Below are 19,576 nucleotides of genomic sequence, written 5' to 3' on the forward strand. Positions count from 1 at the left end.
ATTGACTGAAATGTCATGATGTAGCACATGACTGTAGTTAGACCATGCTTTTTTGTCCATGTTGATAATGACTGCCTTTTGATTGGAGTGTTTAATCCATTACATTTAATTTAATTGTTGATATCACTGGATTTACATCTGCCATTTTACATTTGTTTTTGTATGTCCCATGTCTTTTTTCCCCCATCCTATTTTGCTGCCTTCTCTTGTGTTAAACACATCCTTTTTTTTTTTAAGTGTGAGACATTTTAAGTCCTAGGTTATTTTATTAACTATTTTGTAATTTAATTTTCTTTGTGGTTACTCTAGGGATTATAGTACATATCTTATCACAATCTACTTTAGATTAATACTGGGAATTTTGAAAAATATAACAACTTTATTCTAATATAGCTCCATTTCCCCATTCTTTGTGCCATTAATGCTATATTTATTATACCTATATATGCCGTAAATCTGACAGAACAGTGATATGGTGATTGCCTTATGCAATCATATAATATTTAAACAAACATTTTAAACTATTTTATATTAGCAAATGTATATATATTTATATATCGTATGAACTTATATAATCTATAAATATATATTTAAAGAGAACATTTAAAACAAACTCATATAAAAAAAGAGAAAAAAACCTGTTCATACAGCCTTTTATGTTAACCTACATATTTATCATTTCCATTGCTCTTCATTTCTTTCTGCGGATTCATTTTCTGGTACCATTTTCTTTCAACCTGAAAGTCTTCCCTTAGTATTTCTCATGGGACAGTTCTGCTAGCTACAGATTCTGTTTTTGTTCATCTTTCTTTTGAGGCAGAATCTTGCTCTGTCACCCAGGCTGGAGTGCAGTGGCATGATCTTGGCTCACTGCAACCTCCACCTCCGGAGTTGAAGTGATTCTTGTGCCTCAGCCTCCAGAGTAGCTGGGACTATAGGTAACTGCCACCAAGCCTGGCTAATTTTTGTATTTTTTGTAGAGATGGGGTTTCACCATATTGGCCAGGCTGATCTCAAACTCCTCAGCTCAAGTGACCCATCTGCCTCGGCCTCCCAAAGTGCTGAGATTACAGGCGTGAGCTGCCGTGCCCGGCCTGTTTTTGTATATCTTTGAATGAATTTATTTTAGCTTCTTTATATATACATATATATATATTTTTTATTATACTTTAAGTTATAGGGTACATGTGCACAACGTGCAGGTTTGTTACATATGTATACATGTGCCATGTTGGTGTGCTGCACCCATTAACTTTTGTCATTTACATTAGGTATATCTCCTAATGCTATCCCTCCCCCCTCCCCCCACCCCACAACAAGCCACAGTGTGTGATGTTCCCCTTCCTGTGTCCAAGTGTTCAATTCCAAGTGGACCAATTGGTCCAGTTGGACCTGTGTCCAAGTGTCCAATTGTTCAATTCCCACCTATGAATGAGAACATGCAGTGTTTGGTTTTTTGTCCTTGCGATAGTTTGCTGAGAATGATGGTTTCCAGCTTCATCCATGTCCCTACAAAGGACATGAACTCATCATTTTTTATGGCTGCATAGTATTCCGTGGTGTATATGTGCCACATTTTCTTAATCCAGTCTATCATTGTTGGACATTTGGGTTGGTTCTAAGTCTTTTTGCTCTTATGAATAGTGCCGCAATAAACATATGTCTGCATGTGTCTTTATAGCAGCATGATTTATAATCCTTTGGGTATATATCCAGTAATGAGATGGCTGGGTCAAATGGTATTTCTAGTTCTAGATCCCTGAGGAATCACCACACTGACTTCTACAATGGTTGAACTAGTTTACAGTCCCACCAACAGTGTAAAAGTGTTCCTGTTTCTCCATATCCTCTCCAGCACCTGTTGTTTCCTGACTTTTTAATGATCGACATTCTAACTGGTATGAGATGGTATCTCATTGTGGTTTTGATTTGCATTTCTCTGATGGCCAGTGATGATGAGCATTTTTTCATGTGTCTGTTGGCTGCATAAATGTCTTCTTTTGAGAAGCGTCTGTTCATATCCTTTGCCCACTTGTTGATGGGTTTTTTTTTTCTTGTAAATTTCTTTGAGTTCTTTGTAGATTCTGGATATTAGCCCTTTGTCAGATGGGTAGATTGTAAAAATTTTCTCCCATTCTGTAGGTTGCCTGTTCACTCTGATGGTAGTTTCTTTTGCTGTGCAGAAGCTCTTTAGTTTAATTAGATCCTATTTGTCAATTGTGGCTTTTGTTGCCATTGCTTTTGGTGTTTTAGGCATGAAGTCCTTGCCTATGCCTATGTCCTGAATAGCACTGCCTAGGTTTTCTTCTAGGGTTTTTATGGTCTTAGGTCTAACATTTAAGTCTTTAATCCATCTTGAATTGATTTTTGTATAAGGTGTAAGGAAGGGATCCAGTTTCAGCTTTCTACATAAGGCTAGCCAGTTTTCCCAGCACCATTTGTTGAATAGGGAATCCTTTCCCCATTTCTGTTTTTGTCAGGTTTGTGAAAGATCAGATAGTTGTAGATGTGTAGTATTATTTCTGAGGGCTGTGTTCTGTTCCATTGGTCTATATCTCTGTTTTGGCACCAGTACCATGCTGTTTTGGTTACTGTAGCCTTGTAGTGTAGTTTGAAGTCAGGTAGTGTGATGCCTCCAGCTTTGTTCTTTTGGCTTAGGATTGACTTGGCGACGTGGGCTCTTTTTTGGTTCCATATGAACTTTAAAGTAGTTTTTTCCAAGTCTGTGAAGAAAGTCATTTGTAGCTTGATGGGGATGGCATTGAATCTATAAATTACCTTGGGCAGTATGGCCATTTTCACGATATTGATTCTTCCTATCCATGAGCATGGAATGTTCTTCCATTTGTTTGTATCCTCTTTTATTTTGTTGAGCAGTGGTTTGTAGTTCTCCTTGAAGAGGTCCTTCACATCCCTTGTAAGTTGGATCCCTAGGTATTTTATTCTCTTTGAAGCAACTGTGAATGGGAGTTCACTCATGATTTGGCTGTCTGTTTGTCTGTTATTGGTGAATAAGAATGCTTGTGATTTTTGCACATTGATTTTCTATCCTGAGACTTTGCTGAAGTTGCTTATCAGCTTAAAGAGATTTTGGGCTGAGACGATGGGGTTTTCTAGATATACAATCATGTCATCTGCAAACAGGGACAATTTGACTTCCTCTTTTCCTAATCGAATACCCTTTATTTCTTTCTCCTGCCTGATTGACCTGGCCAGAACTTCCAACACTGTGTTGAATAGGAGTGGTGAGAGAGGGCATCCCTGTCTTGTGCCAGTTTTCAAAGTGAATGCTTCCAGTTTTTGCCCATTCAGTATGATATTGGCTGTGGGTTTGTCATAGATAGCTCTTATTATTTTGAGATACGTCCCATCAATACCTAATTTATTGAGAGTTTTTAGCATGAAGTGCTGTTGAATTTTGTCAAAGGCCTTTTCTGCATCTATTGAGATAATCTTGGTTTTTGTCTTTGGTTCTGTTTGTATGCTGGATTTTCCTGGACATATTGGTTGATACTGTTTTCTTTGAGTCTTTTGAATATGTTGTTCTACTGCCTTTTGGCCTCTATTGATTCTGATGGAAACTCAGCTGTTAAATATGTTGTTGTTCTTCTGTACATGGGAGTTATTTTTCTCTTACTGCATTCAAGATTTTAAATTGTCTTTGGCTTTTAGCAATTTAACTATGATGTGCAAATCTCTTTGTGTTTTTCTTACCTAGGTTTGTGGGGCTTCTTGAACTTGCTGATTAATGTTTTTCAGCATAGTTGGGAAGTTTTCAGGGCATTATCTCTTCAGAAATTTTTTTTTTTTTTACCTTTTTTCTGCTCTCCTCCCCTTCAGGACTCCTATTATATGTATGTTCGTATGCTTGATGTTGTCCCAGAGGTCTCTGAGGCTCTGATCATTTTTCTCCAGCCTTTTTTCTCTGTGTTCTTCAGAAAGGATAGTTTTTCCTTCTTATTTCTTTCTTTTTCTTTGAGGTAGAGTTTTGCTCTTGTCGCCCACAGTGCAGTGGCGCTATCTTGACTCACTGCAGCCCCCGCCTCTTGGGTTCAAGTGATTCTCCTGCCTCAGCCTCCCAAGTAGCTGGGATTACAGGCACCTGCCATCATGCCCCACTAATTTTTGTATTTTTAGTAGAGGTGGGGTTTCATCATTGTTGGCCAGGGTGGTCTCGAACTCCTGACCTCAGGTGATCCACCCGCCTCGGCCTCCCAAAGTGCAGGGATTACAGGTGTGAGCCACCTTGCCTGACTGCAGAAAGGATAATTTCTACTGATCTATCTATGTCTATAGATGTGAGATAATAGAAGGAAATAATCAGTAAGTTCAGACTCCAGCTGTTCTTATATGACATTTGGGCATATTTCATGAATAGACTCTTTTTGGTTTATTATTTGCTTTTGGTTGATTTCAAGTCCTAAAACGCTTGTTTAAACAGTTTTGTACTTATTTTTAAAATGAAATGCTTCATGAATTTGCATGTTATCCTTGTGCAGGGGCCATGCTAATCTTCTCTGTATCATTCCAATTTTAGTTCACGTAGTGCTGAAGTGAGCAAAACAACTTTATACTTTTATATTTGTTTTGCGGGGAAAGGATTTGTCCACCTTTTTAGGCTGCTCTAACTTGAAGTATCATCTCTGGTATGTTTATAGTTTTTTTTTTAATGTTTATATTTTGGAGTTTTAATTTTGTTCATTCAGTAGCTTGAGATAGGGATCTAACTTTGTTTTTCTTCCAAATGAATAGATAATTTACCAAACAACTTCTGGCTGACTGACTGCATCCCCAGCTTCAGTCTGTTTGTGTATATAATTTTTGGTTGAGACTAATGTTTGAGTATGTGTGTGTATGTTGGTGCAGCTGTGGAAGTAAATGAATGGCACGTAGGTCCTCAAAATAAAATGAATCACCTCGAAATGTTAAGATAAAATGGAAGCATCTGTATGCAATGGGTGAGATTAATCTGTGGAAGACATCCCAGAGATGACCAGTGTTTAGACTGTTATTTGTGATGCTGCCGTGTCTGACTTTGAGCCATTTATGACTCTACATATTTGTTTTTTTACATCCTGTCTGCATCTTTTCCTGTATCTAATCTTAGTCCAACATTTTGATTTTAGCTTTTCTGCTATTTTTGTACATTTGGCAACAACATGGGACCCTTATTTAAAAGTGCAAATGCCCTTGTAAAAGAGACCCCAGAAAGATTCCTCACCCCTTTTACCATGTGAAGACACATAAAAAGACAGCCATCTATGATCCAGGAAGCAGACCTTCACCAGACTCCAAATCTGCCAATGTCTTGACTTTGCACTTCCAGCCTCTAGGACCATGAGTAACTAATTTCTGCCTATGGCATTTTGTTATAGCAGCTTGAACAGACTAAAACAATGACTTATGTACAAGGAAAATTAACTTTTGGCAAGTTATTTTTATGGCAATGACCCTTCACTCAAGGATATTCAGCAGGTAATTGCAGAAGGAGATAGGAACTCACCTCTGTCTGCAACGGTTCTGAAAAATTCTCTTAAACACCACAATTCAACAGGGGGATGTGTCCTGAAAGAGAAATGGGCTTCATTTTAGGTAGGTAAGTCAATCTCCATAGTAATTAGAGACAAAGTACATAAAGCACATCATATGAAATAGGACTCAATAAATGGTAGTTATCAGTATCATCATCATTATAATCATTATATGATTGTTGTTTTATGATACAGCTAAAATTAAAAAAAAATTTAAGGATACCGGCCACCCCTAAATGAAATGTTAGGATGAAATTGCAGACTCCAACAAGCCAAGGCCCAGATAGAACCATAATGCAAGGTCCCCTTACATGTCACTACTATGCTGAGAGCTTGGCCCTGCCTGGAAGGGTCACCTACCTTATCAGTTGCACCATCACTGTAGTTAGCTACCTCATGCTGGGGAGTGTTTCTATGGTGTACGATAGGCCCGCTGAGAGAAAGAGTCCTTGATGCTATTTATTTGGGCTGAGATGGGTCTATGGCTGCCTACATGGGCAACATTTCAGGGGTAGCACACAGGCTTTGAGATCTGGATCCAGCCCTACTCATGTCCTAGCTGCGTGAGCTTAGCAAGTTGCTTTATCCCTCAGAGACCCAGGTCTCTTATCTATAAAACAGGGTTGATGATACTTTGCAGGGTTTTTGTGAAAATTGGAGATAATATGTAGGAAGTATTCAGTACACCCTAAGTGCTATATAATGGTATTATTTAGACACTTCAACAGCATCCATTAATGACCCCTATCTTGGAGGTTTTACTTGAGGCTTAAAAGAAAAAATATGTAAAGTACCTAGTACATAATAGACCCTTAATAATTGGTAGACTATTATGTAAATTTCAAGGAATACAGTTATCGAATGGACTTCTTTAAGTGTAATTCTCAATTTGTAGTTAAGAGGCTTGGGTCCTTGGATCTAGAGCTAATTAGATGTGTACTTTTAAGCAAATCACTGTGGGTCTCAGTTTCCTCACTCGAAAATTACATATTTGCACAAATGAGAAGCTAAGATGTCTCTTTTTATAAATTGAAAAGGAAACTTTTTTACAATTAGCAAAGAAGGAGCTTTGGAATACTAGGGAACATTCGAGAAGCCTGGCTTAACGCTACTAAGTTAGGGTCATTAAATTTTCAAAATGAATGAATTCATCACGAATAAGAGAGGAAGAAAAATATGCATAGCCGAGTTAATTCATTCAGCTATGTTAGCTGTGCACCTGAGTCTTGGAGAAATGTCTTGCTCCTCTGAGCTCCTCCAAACGGGATTTTTGATGGAGTCTTACATGTTTTGCTTTCTTCTCACATCAAAACATTCCACGTACTTTGAATTTAGATTCAGCCCTTCCTCCTGGTATTAAGGAAGCAGTGAATACATCACCATCAACCTTCTTTCTATCGATATGAGAGACCTACCTGCTGTTTTTTTTTTATTTTTATAAGAAGAACACCTTTTTGCCAGCCAAAAGATTCAGCTTACCTTGAATCTTTCCTCTTAATTAAGAAGCTATTAACGACATGCTCTGCAAAACATTTCTTTGAGTTGAACATTGGTGTTTGTGGGGGAGGGGTGCGAGGAGAGGTTGGTGAATGAGAAAGTTCTGCTTTGGGGATTTTGATACAAAAACTATTAAGGGATTACATAGTTGCCTTAGCCCTGCATACATTCTTCATGATTCATTTATTTGTTCTGGTACGCTTAGTGCCTGGCACATAGTACAGGTAGCTGCTAAAATGTTTGTTGAATTAGTAAATAAATAAGAGAAATGTCTTTTCATAGTCTCTAGTAAGGAAAATAGCATAAATAATCTTGAACGTGTTTCTGGTGGATCCCATTTGAATGGAATTTAACTGGGCAAGGCACGTGGACTTTGGGAAACTGGGTTTAGGAGCAGTCAGAGAAGGGGAGATGCTAGCTTAGAACCTGCTGGGACCTCTTCCTTCAGACAGAAAAAGGGATGGCATAGTGTGAGGAGGTTAACAACCCATTGCTGTGGGCTTAGCATTCAGTCTCCAGCCCGAATAAGGCCTGTTGGCCTCCTCCAACCATAGTTGGGAATTGGGTGTGCATGTGTGGGAAGGATGGGTAGGAATGGCTGAGCCTTGCCTGAGTTATTGGAAAGAAGCGAAGGCTGCAAAAACAAAAATTAAAACGAAAATGTTGAAACTAAAAATGTGTTTATATGTGTTATGAAGCAAGTGAATGACCCTTAAACTCACATTTGGTACTTGATGCCACTCTTTAAGGATGATGACTTTTCATACTGAAGTTGCCCTTTCCTTTCTAGAGGACCAAGAACTTCGCTTTATTCCTGGCAGCGTGCATTGCTCATGGCAGCATGAAAAAACAGAGTCCTGAGTATGAAGTAGAACAAAGAATAGACTAGAAGTCATGGATCACTTGGTAAGTTGTGAGGCTTTTGGCAAATTAACCTCTCTGGGGCTCTGTTGGAACATCTGCAAAGTGAGGCGTTTGGACTAGTTGATCTTTTTTATTCAGCAACATAAACTGGGCTGGGTGCTAGGCAGTAGGAGCTTGAGTTGAGTCACACACAGTCCCGGTTCACATTCTGGCTGATAAGAGCTGGAAGAGGAGTTAATTAAAAATACCAGCAGACACACAGGAGGGGATAATTCATTCTGTTTGCTAGGGCTTGGGAGCTGATATTTGAAAAGTAAGAATTCTCCAGAAATTTATTAATTTTATCATCATTCATTCATTTATTCAACAAATGTTGACACTATGGCAACTGTATACAAGGGTGCCTGCTTTCTATAAAGAATGGGGAAATAGTTATCAAGAAAGACGACAAAATCGACTTTCAGTTTAATCTAAGCTGAAGGTGCTAGGGGAGGTTGGGAAAAGGTACTATTAGTTTTAGCTTTGAATGAATATTTAATATTGTTTCATTTCACTCTCCCAGCATACCCACAAAGAAGGCAATATCCTCACTTTACAGTGAGAAACCTGAGGCCTAAAGGAGTGAAATCATTCACTGAGCTCATACTAATAAGTCATAAGGACTCAAGCCCACCCCTGCCTGTGTTCAGAGCTCCAGCATTTACCCATATTGCAATTTTATGGCAGAAGTGGCTTCCTAGGCCACTGGGTGAGTGAACACTTGTTTCACCTTCCCAACACTCCTTCCTTGAGTAACAGTGCACCTGTTTTCCTCTGGAGAGCTAAGCCCTCCCACTCTCAATTCAGTCCTGTAAAGAGGAGCTCTCATCCCTCCTACAGGTGTCAGAGGCGAGGTCATGATGTGGGCTTAATGTATCAGACCGCATGTCCTTCTAGGCACAGTGATTGGCCCAACCAGTGATGGGCACATGACCAAGCTGCACCAATTGGCATCAATGCCTGGACTTTTGCTGGAAATATTGAAAAAGAGTCTTGTTTTTTTCCCTGGGATTGTTAAACTGTAGACTGTAAGCCTAGAGTAGCTGATGTTCTCCAGAAGGGGTGAGGGAGCCCGCCTGAAAATGAAGCTTATAGAGAAGTATATTAGTTCATTCTCACATTGCTATAAATAAATACCTAAGACTGGATAATTTATAAGAAAAGAGGTTTAACTGGCTCAAGGTTCTTCAGGCTGCACATTAAGCATAGCACCAGCATCAGCTTCTGGGGAGATCTCAGGAGGCTTCCAATCATGGGGGAAGGTGAAAGGAGAGCAGGCTTCTCTCATAGTTGGAGCAGGAGGAAGAGAGATAGAGAGTGGAGAGGGAGGTTTTGTTGTAGGACTTTTCCCTTAGTTCAGCTAAGAGCTGGGTTCTTGTCACATGGCCATGAGAGATCAGGCTTGCAGACACTTTGAAGTGTGAGAATAAATGGAAATTATTGGGCAAAAGGGAAAAAAAACCCAACAGGGACCTTCTACAAAGCCAGAATCCTGCTAGTGTGCTTCCCGCCTCGCAGACTGAATCCTGCGTTCCGCCCAGGAAGAGGAGGGGCCAGGCTCCTTCCGGCTGCAAACAGCACGAACTTCCCGAGGCTCCACCCCAGTGTGCACGCCTCCCAGTGCGCAGGCCATTTGGAGTTTCTCTTGGGACCCCTTTACACTTGGCTGTCTCGATTTCATACACTTTTAAATGACCAGATGTCTCGAGAACTTGCTCACTATTTTGAGGACAGCTCCAAGGGGACTGTGCCAAACAATTCATGAGAAATTTGCCCCCATGATTTAAATCACTTCCCACCAGGCCCTACTGCTAACATTGCGGATTATAATTCAGCATGAGATTTGGGCAGTGACACACTTCCAAATCACATCAAGAGGAAAGCAAAATCAGAGTAACAATTTCCAGAAAACATTGTTGGAGGCCTTGAATCTAATTTTGCCTGAAACGGGCACTTATTCCTGTGCTTTCAGTTCTATGAGCTAATACATAATTCTTTTTCCTGTTAAGATAGTCTGGGTTATTATTACTTGCAATCTAAGCATCTGGAAGAATAAAGCCTCCAAGAGAGTGCAGACAATGTTTATTTCTCTTTCTCCCTAGTGTATTCTTCACAGTACCTGCAAAAGTCTCTACCAACTTCACCTAAACTTTTCTTCTTGGAGGTAAACAGGACATGGTTTTTTGCTCTGCTCTGTCTCAGAACTCTGTCCCCAGGGTCATATTTCTATATATGAGGTGATGCCAGGCTTCGCATGCTCAAGTATGGATTGGGCAGCCTCCTTATTGAATGTTAACCAACATCTCTCCCTCTGTCCTCCCCAGGACCTCTGCTATCCAGTTCTGGCTCCTTTTCTCACCATGCTGTGACCCAGACAAGCTCTGTCTAACACTGAGGATGTCATGCTCAGAGTCTATATGACCTGCTCTACGGTGGCAGCATGAATGAAGGCTGAGGATGACCAGAGGGGACAGCTTCTTCCCTGATCCTAGTTTCCAGTAATGTTTTTTCCAGACTCAGATTCCCAGAATCTCACCTCTGGATAGCCTGCCGGATGTAGGCTAATCTTTATAAGCTGAGAGTCAAAGGAGCCCTTACTATCTTTTTATTAGGAATGAGAGAGGTTGTTGGGTGCTGCATTTGACCTTACCTAGCCTCACCATCTGTCTCACTGCTGACATCTAGGACCCAGTCTGATTGTTCCACTATTTTCCTTTAGAGTTCCATCCTCCAGGGTCATCAGAACCCATTTATTCAAGGGAATGGGGTGACTCTTCTGCTTCCTGTTCATGTTTCCTGACTACTCCCAGGCAAACTAGCATCTGAATTGGTAGGTATACCATTGCTGTATGCTAACAGGAGATATCCTCTTTCCCATAACCAGAGCAAAATGATAGGTGTTTTCACTTCATTGGGTCTTTAAGTTTTGCCCAAGAAATGATCCACTTGGGTTTGGGCGGTACCTTCTCTAAAGTTATGGCCTATGGAGTCCCAACCAGATAATTCTCTGAGGTGCACGGAGTCCTGCCTGTATTGACTAGCACAGCTTACGCAGGGTCTCCACCTTGACCTTGGATGCCTCGGCATCCTCCTCCTCACCATCAGAAGGGATCTTCCTCTTCAAGCCAAGTCTGGGGTTGAATATTGCAGCAAGTGCTTTGTTGTGCATAATCATGTGTTGGAGGTTCTTAAGTGTATAGCTCTCAGTAATAGAACCATCAGCCTCAGTATTTAAGCAGATACTTTTAATCTACTGTCTGGAAAGTGTTGGGCATCTGAACTGCACAGCCTGGAGACCTGAGGCATTTGGCCCCCAACAACAAAGCACTGTTCCACTTGAGGACACGAATGAGTTAAACATGGGTCTCTATGACATTCTCTCCAATAGCCATCTCTTTCCACCTTGATCCCTGCCTGTGTGGTCCTTGAACCAGGAATGAATTTTTCTCTTCTCGCAGAGTTGCAGGAGCATTCTCTGAGACCAGTCTCAGCTTTTGTTAAGAAAGAGCTTTGTAAAACGCCATTGACAACAAATCCAATGCCTGCCTGAGGACATGAGTCTGAGCTCTAGGGGGGGCTCCTTGGCAGTATTTGGTCTTGACCAACACCTCCAAAATGAGTTCACTCTAGAAGTCTGACATCACTTTGTAAGTATGAAGCCATCCTTTTCAGAAATACTGTGTAGACAGTAGCTTGCAGATCAAACTTCACAATGCCTGGGAGGGAAGTCTGAATGGAAGGTCAGATTAAAAGAGGGTCAGTGAGTCCTAGAAAGAAGGAATCCTGCATAGTAGGCCATATTCTTTAGTAGGGCTTGATAATAGTGAGGGAGGACACAACTTTTTCTCTGCCCTCTTAATGTTGTGACTGAGACCTATGAATTAAGCTGACAAAAGACAGATTAATAATGAAAAATCATTTAAATTTTATTTGAGGTTAATATTTGCATGTGACACAGGAAGGGGGCCTTCATAGAAAAAAAAGTGAAAACCTCAAGGAAGTGGTGAGACTTGGGGGCTTATGGTACCATCATAACAAAGGGCAATAAATTGTGGGGAAATGACTAGAGAAAGAAAAGGAATTTGGGCTTCTAGGGTTGGCAAATTGAGGGGGGAAAACTAGGAAATATGTGGGAGAAATGAATGGACAATAAGGGCTATTTCCATAAAGTTTATTTGTGCAGACTCATATCAGAGTTGACTTCTCATCTCCAGTGATAAGAATGTTTTCTTCTTCCTAGTATTGGAAAGACAAATTTCTCACAGAAAATTTATACACTGCTTTTAGGCAGAAAGGAGGAGGGCAGAGAGCCCTTCCTGCATTGGCTGTTTCTTAATTGCCTTCACCTGAAAATGGCATATTTTGGGATGGCATGTTCTAATCTTCAGTTCCAAGAATAGCATACTGATACCTACCATGAAACAAGCTATGGGGAAAACCTTTGTGTGGCCTGAAATTTCTGTTATACTGGATCCCAAAACCCCATAATATTTAAGAAGTTGTGCATCCTTCCTAAGTGAGTTAGAAAGGATCAGTAATTAGGTGGGTTTTCCTTTCTAACAGGCATCGTTGAAACTCCCTGAGACTAGTGACATAGCTCTGCCCGCTTGACTGGGGCAGAGGTCCAAGCCAGTGTGGGTAGCAGCCTGCTTGCAGAGAGAAACAAGGCTGCAGAATGGTGCCTCCACAGTGACACAGACTCAGGTTGACAGGCAGCCCAGGCTCACTGTTGGCACATGTAAGATACATCCTGGTGATTCCCAGGAATATGTGGAGCAGAGGAGAAAAACTGTGAGAATTGAAATTCTTGACTGGGCAAATGGATGCTTAGGCCTAGGGAATTTCGGGTATCAATATTCATGTGATTGCATTCGACTCACCCTGGGGAGGCTAAGGAGCATCCGGTCTCATGGTGGCTGGGGAGGGTGTCTTGTGAGGAACCTGTTAATTTTCCACAAAGTGTGAATTTGCACCAGTCTAAGATGCAAATCATTTCTCTCCTTGCCTTTCTCCTTTGCATCATTCTCAGTGCCCCGTCACTGGAGGGGTGGTGGAAGGAGGGGAAAAGAACTGTGCTGAGCTCAGTTGCTCTTGAGGGGGGCCTGCCACAGTCAAAATAGGGAACCTCTACCAGGACTCTCAAGCCACAGGCGACAATAGACTTCTGGAAGTGTTTGGTAGCATAGCTTTAAGGAACCAGCAAGGAAAAAGACCCTGCAGTAAATGTCAGGGGAGCCCTAATTTATTTCTCTAAAAGCCCCAAAGCCCCCATTACTAACTTCTCTACCAAGGCCTAAAAGACCTCTATTAAAATGCAAATGGATTTGCTAAAGACTTTCCATTAAGTCATTACTAACAATTAATGCCTTAGCTGCCCCTCCTTTTTTTAGGTACCAATACCGTAGGGAGTTTGGACACAAGGCAGCTAAATTTTGATGGGAGAGGGTGAGAACCTGATCTACGCATGGGTGGAGCTAGGCACATAGACACATCACAGGAGCTGGCAGTAGCATGAGAACCTAACTTTCAAGAAAGGAAAGAGAATGGCTTTTTTTTTTCTTTTCCTTTTTTTGAGAAACAGCCTTGCTCTGTTGCCCAGGCTGAAGTGCAGTGGCACGATCATAGCTCGTTGCAACCTCAAACTCCTGAGCTCAAATGATTCTCCCGCCTCCTGCCTCAGCCTCCCAGGTAGCTGGGACTAGGAGTACACACCACCATGCAGGGCTTATTATTATTATTATTAGTAGTAGTAGTAGTAGTAGTAGTAGAGGCAGGGTCTTGATGTGTTGCCCAGGCTGGTCTTGAACTCCTGGCCTCAAGTCACTTTCCCACCTCGGCATCCCAGAGAGCTGGGATTTACAGGCATGAGACACTACGCCTGCCTGAGACATGGAAAAGAGATGAAGAGAGCCCTTCAGACCAATTTGACCAGTTTTCAGTTTTACTTGGGGTTGAAATTGTCCGTATTACTTAGCACCAGCCTTTCTCAAGGCATGACTGACCCACTCGAATCACACTTTCCTTTTGGAAATACCCATTTTGAAGAGCATTGGAGGTGCTAGCCACACATGACTAAGCTCTCTGTCCAAGAAAAGACCACCCTCAACATCCCCGCCCCCAACGCCTTCTTTTGGCGCTTTCAGATTAATGAACTTTGTTTGGACACTTCTCAGATGGGTTTTTTGGCTGCCCCAGCCAGCCTCCCTAACTGCATAATTTTTGCATAATTTTCTTTTTTGAGACGGGGTGTCGCTCTGTCGCCCAGGCTGAAGTGCGTGGTGCGATCTCCGCTCACTGCAAGCTCCGCCTCCCGGGTTCAAGCCATTCTCGGATTAGTCGGGACTACAGGCGCCCGCCACCACGCCCGGCTAATTTTTTTTTGTATTTTTAGTAGAGACGGGGTTTCACCGTGTTAGCCAGGATGGTCTCGATCTCCTGACCTCGTGATCCGCCCGCCTCGGCCTCTCAAAAGTGCTGGGATTACAGGGGTGAGCCACTGCGCCCGCCCCTTACTGCATGATTTTTAGCTTTAAACAGCTCTTCCTTCAGGAGGACCTTCACACAGAGTCTCTGGCCTGCTAACCAATTGCAGCAGGCATTGTATTGTTGATATACTTCACTTTATAAACAATTAATATGAGATGTGTTGGTCTTTCAGCCTGGAATTATTTTCAGACTCAAATCTTATAAATTTAGACTCTCCTTTGAGTTTTCTGAGGCCCCTAAGTGGTTTCCATGCAGATTCATATCACCTAATGGCGATCGGTGGAACTGCAGGGTGTATTTGTCAAAGTGCTGTTTAATCATTGGGGTAATTTTGAGTGTTTCTACGACTGGATGATTTCTGGAAGAAACGTCCAGTATGTTTCAGACATTCCTAGCTGACATCTTTTTTTTCTGATTTCAAGACATCTAAATTGATCCTCCAATTGCCTCTTAATTTTACAGAGGCATATAAAATGTTTCATGCTTAAAGCTGGCATATTAATTTTATGTCAAATTTATAATAGGGTTATTATTATGTGCTCTATAACATTTTAGAGAACAGTGGAGTCCCTTGGATGATCAATACGTTAGGTTCATTTATGACAGTTTTATAGGGACAGAAGCATAATTTTTTGCTTTACTATTGTAGACATTTATAGTTATTTCGTTGTAGATTGCTGGTCATGTCTGTAATTTACTGGATGCCAGTTTCTTGACCAGTGCTCTACCCTCACCCCCTTTCCTTTACATTGGACTCTCCTGAATCTGGATGAATCTTGCTTTCTAGTGTTAAGGTGAAATTAGGGGCTTCCTAAATAATCAGTCCAAACTGTAATTCCTTGAAATATGTGAGTATGAGTGCATTTTAGACAATGGAACCCAAGAAGCCAATGGTTTTGCAGCCTTCTCAGTATTATAGAGCATGAACAGATTCTTAAAATGCATCTCAACCCCCAGCCTTGAAAATTCATCTCTGTGCCCAGAGTTGCAGGCAGGGAGAAGGCTGTGGCTCATCTAGACTGCCACTTCTGGGTCGGTGGCATAGGCCTCCGGACTGCTGCCTTACTGTCCCTGGGCTTCTTTTGTTTTATTTGGCTTGGCTTTACCTGTTCTTATTTGAAACAGCTGGTGGGTGTGTGCTTGCAAGAAGGAACAAACAAGCAGGCTTGGCTGAAACCTTAAAATGAAAATGAATCCATTCCCAAATGTGGGCTGTTTTCTGTTTTGCTTCTGACTTATTTTCTCACCATGTGACCTCAACAGGGATCCATTTTTATAAGATGGGGGCGGTAAGAATCCTTTGTTCATCCCTGAATCAGGTTGAGTCTTGAAGATCCCTGGAAATATTGATGCCATCACTGAACATGTTAGCCCTGGGATTTCATGGCAGCGGGTAACAGATATGAAATGGTGGAAGCTCTCTGGAAACGAAATTAGGGATTGATGTTTAGCAGTGCAGAAGAGTGCCAAAACAGGCCCTTCTTTTCCTTGAAGATTGGTTTGACACAAGGCGATTTTAATGGTGCCAGAAACCACATGCTAAGCTGTAATTGAGCGTAATTATTGCTCTGTGTGCTGCAAAGTGCTGGACTTGAGGCATCCTACAGAATCCCATTAATTTCTTGATTGGACTCTGAAAAACGGTGCCCCCCACAAGGTCAGTGAGAGCTGTGTTTATCTGTCTGGTCTTCAAATGAAGAAGTCACTGGCTGTCCAGTTGGCCAATGTTTCCCCCTAACTCTGGGGCCTCTACTAGCCACAATCCAGGACTCCATTGTCAACACACTTGCTTAGAATTCTGCTATGGTATCGCGTCAGCCTTGTGATATTTCCACATAGGAAAACTGAAATGGTCAATGGAAGAATTCATATGAATAATTCAAACACACACCTAAAATATGCCCAGAGTACAAAATAAGCCATTTGTAATTATCTGGTTATTTCAAGTGAGATATTTGTTAAAAGGCCAAATTATTTGGGTAATTGCCTTATCCTTCTGATTCGACATGTATAATGACCCAAACTTCATCTGTGTTACCTAGAAGTTCTCAGGGATGCAGGATTCTGCCTCTTTCCCCAACATTATGTAGTAGCCTATGTGGGGATGTGACTGTCCACTCCTAAATATCCTCCAAGCTTAGGTATATTTTCTGAAAGCAACTTAAGCATGCTACAATGGTTTCAATTGCTCATTGTTAAAGTATCTTTCCAAAATGTTTGTGTCTGGTGTCCTGCCTTCATAAATACAATTTGTGGAGCAGAAGTTAATTTTTGCCGATTAAATTTGTCCAGCCCTTCCAGGATCTTTGTCTTGATCATTAAATCTCACTGTTCAACCTGTCATTGTGAATGGAAATGAAAACTGGGATGAATGCTAACTGTCCCTAGGAATTTTTTTTGAAAGAGGCATGTTTTAAACGATCAAGGCTAGATATTAGATTTTGTTTTCTCATGACTTCTCTTTTCTCTTAAGAGAAACCATGCCAAATGTCCAGTTAACCGAAGGTTTCTTATGTGCATTCCAGTGAACTTAAATGTTGACAAATTTTAGGTGGTCTAGAAAAGTCAAATGGCTGTCGTGGCTCCAGTGTCTTTACAACAGGAAATTTCCTGTTACTTTCTCTGGAAGCCTCACTTCTTACCACCTCTGGTAGCGATTAGGGAAGAATTTCTTCTTGCCAGCTTGCAAAGATGCCAGCCATGTCTGCCATACTATGGATTCAATAGGCTACCAAATCATTTTTGTGGAAAACATATTTGGAGTTCCAGCTCTGAATTTGAAAAACTGGGAACCCATCCCTGTCCCAGCTTCTCCATGGGGATAGCAAGAAAATATTCCAGTGTTTTCCCCATCATCCATGCCCCATCCCCATGCCCCACCTTGCATATTGCAGGACTGTACATATACTGGTTGATCATGTCGTGAAGGAGGCTGCTGGTCTCTTTATTTAGTGTCCAAGTCCACTTCCTCTGTAAGTATATGTGCTAGAAATCTTTTCCTCTAGGATGGTATTGGTGTTTAACACTATTTGTGGTGACTTTTATTTATTTATTTATTTTGAGATGGAGTCTCGCTCTGTCGCCCAGGCTGGAGTGCAGTGGCATGATCTCGGCTCACTGCAACCTGTGCCTCCCAGGTTCAAGCGATTCTCCTGCCTCAGCCTCCTGAGTAGCTGGGACTACAGGTGTGCACCACCACATGCAACTCATTTATTGTTGTATTTTTAGTAGAGATTGGGTTTCACCGTGTTGGCCAGGATGGTCTCAATCTCTTGACTTCGTGATCCACCTGCCTTGGCCTCCCAAAGTGCTGGGATTACAGGTGTGAGCCACTGTGCCTGGCCCCGACTTTTATTATATAGCAGTTTCAAAATATTATGAAATCTAATTAATCAAAATTCTCCCTCATTCTCCAAGATTCTAGGCTCTGTTCCTTCTTTAGGAAAGACTAACCCAAACTAAGATAATTAAAAGAGATGGAATAAAAATTGTTTCTGTCTATATTTGTTTTCTATTGCTATTTCTATTTCATAACCAATTGCCACCACAAATTCAGCAGATTAAAACAAACATGCACTTATGACTCACAGTTTCCTTGGACCAGGATTCTGAGCACAGCCCAGGTCTTCTGTGCAGTGTCTTACAGGGCTCCAATCCAGGTGTTGGCTGGGGCTGGGGTCTCATGTGAGGCTTGAGATCCTCTTCCAAGCTCCCATGGCAGAACTCATTTCCTTGCAGCTGTGGAACTCATGGGGTTTGCTTCTTCAAGGCCAGCAGGAGTGTCTTTGAGGCTTTAAGTCTCTCACTTCTAGATCCTCTTCTAAGTGTTCATCTGATTAGGTCAGGCCCTCCAGGGTAATTTTCCTTTTGATCACCTGAAAATCACTGATTAGTGATCTTAATTACATCTGTAAAAATCCTTTTGTATTTTCCATTTAATACAATGTTATCATAGCAATGACAATCATCATATTCACAGGTCCCAGTCATACTCAAGGAGAGGAGATAATATAGGTCTTGTACACCAGGAGTTGGGAATGTTGAGGTTCATCTTAGAATTCTGCTACCACACTGCTTTTAAATAGCACTGTTTAAAAAATCGCTTTATAAAGAAGGCTGAGAATTTTAATAATTATATATGGTGTCAAGTAGGTACAAGAACTTCTATTATAACATGATAAAGTTTTTCTGAAAACCCTCATATTCTGCAAGAGCACACACTAAAAATCCCAGGGTTATGGGAAAATCAAAGTTAAGGAATGACCGCTCAAAACCTAAGCAACTTTGTAACCAGAGCACTAAAAAGACAATAAGAATCCTAATAAAGCTACTAGCACAGTTTAAAAGACAGTTTAAATGCTCAATAAATAATGACATATTGTAGCATATATAGAATTCTACCTAACAGAAAAAACTGAGCGTAGCTTAATGGTTGAGGAGTAAGAAAAGATGGAGACTGCTAAGTGCAGCAATAATGGAAAATGTGCAAAGAGTGGGGAAGCCACATCACGGGCATGTTGCTAAACTAAGCCCAGAGAAAAATATACAGTGAAGAAATACTGCATATAGAATTGTGTCCCTTTGCAGATTATACATTCAGCTGTTTTAGCATATGTTGTGGTCAGCTGCTGTTCATCAGTTGCAAAAACTTTAATTTCTTGGAAACCCTTGAATGTGAACATGACTCCACATTGTACTGACCTGATTCTTTTATTTACCAACAGCGTATGAGCTAATTTGTATTACAGAAACTCATGTTGTACCTAAAGAGATTTCACATAATTAAAATTTCTCTTCTATTGTTAGAGTGTTATAACACTATATGTTGAATAGTCTATCATTCCTTCTCCAGTTATTTTTTTGTTTTTATTTTTTTAGATGGAGTCTCACTCTGTTGCCCAGTTTGGAGTGCAGTGCTGTGATCTTGGCTCACTGCAACCTCTGCCTCTTAGGTTCAAGTGATTCTCCTGTCTCAGCCCCTCCAGTAGCTGGGATTACAGGCACCCGCCACCATGCCCAGCTAATTTTTATATTTTTAGTAGAGACGAGGATTTGTCATGTTGACCAGGCTGGTCTCGAACGCCTGACCTCAGGTGATCCATTCACCTCAGCCTCCCAAAGTTCTGGGATTACAGGTGTGAGTCATCGCGCCCGGCCCA

The 19,576-nt window shown here is 41.3% G+C and overlaps 1 non-coding gene across 1 annotated transcript; it reads right to left on the reverse strand.

Annotated features, from left to right (window-relative positions):
• Window positions 1-4,454: 4,454 nt before the first annotated feature.
• LOC129032191 (U6 spliceosomal RNA) lies at window positions 4,455-4,564 on the reverse strand. Its single transcript, XR_008501217.1, has one exon. It is a non-coding gene; the product is annotated as a U6 spliceosomal RNA (small nuclear RNA).
• Between the last annotated feature and the right edge of the window lie 15,012 nt (window positions 4,565-19,576).

Source organism: Pongo pygmaeus, chromosome 11 (genome assembly GCF_028885625.2).
Source record: "Pongo pygmaeus isolate AG05252 chromosome 11, NHGRI_mPonPyg2-v2.0_pri, whole genome shotgun sequence".
In the NCBI taxonomy this organism is placed as follows: Eukaryota; Metazoa; Chordata; class Mammalia; order Primates; family Hominidae; genus Pongo; species Pongo pygmaeus.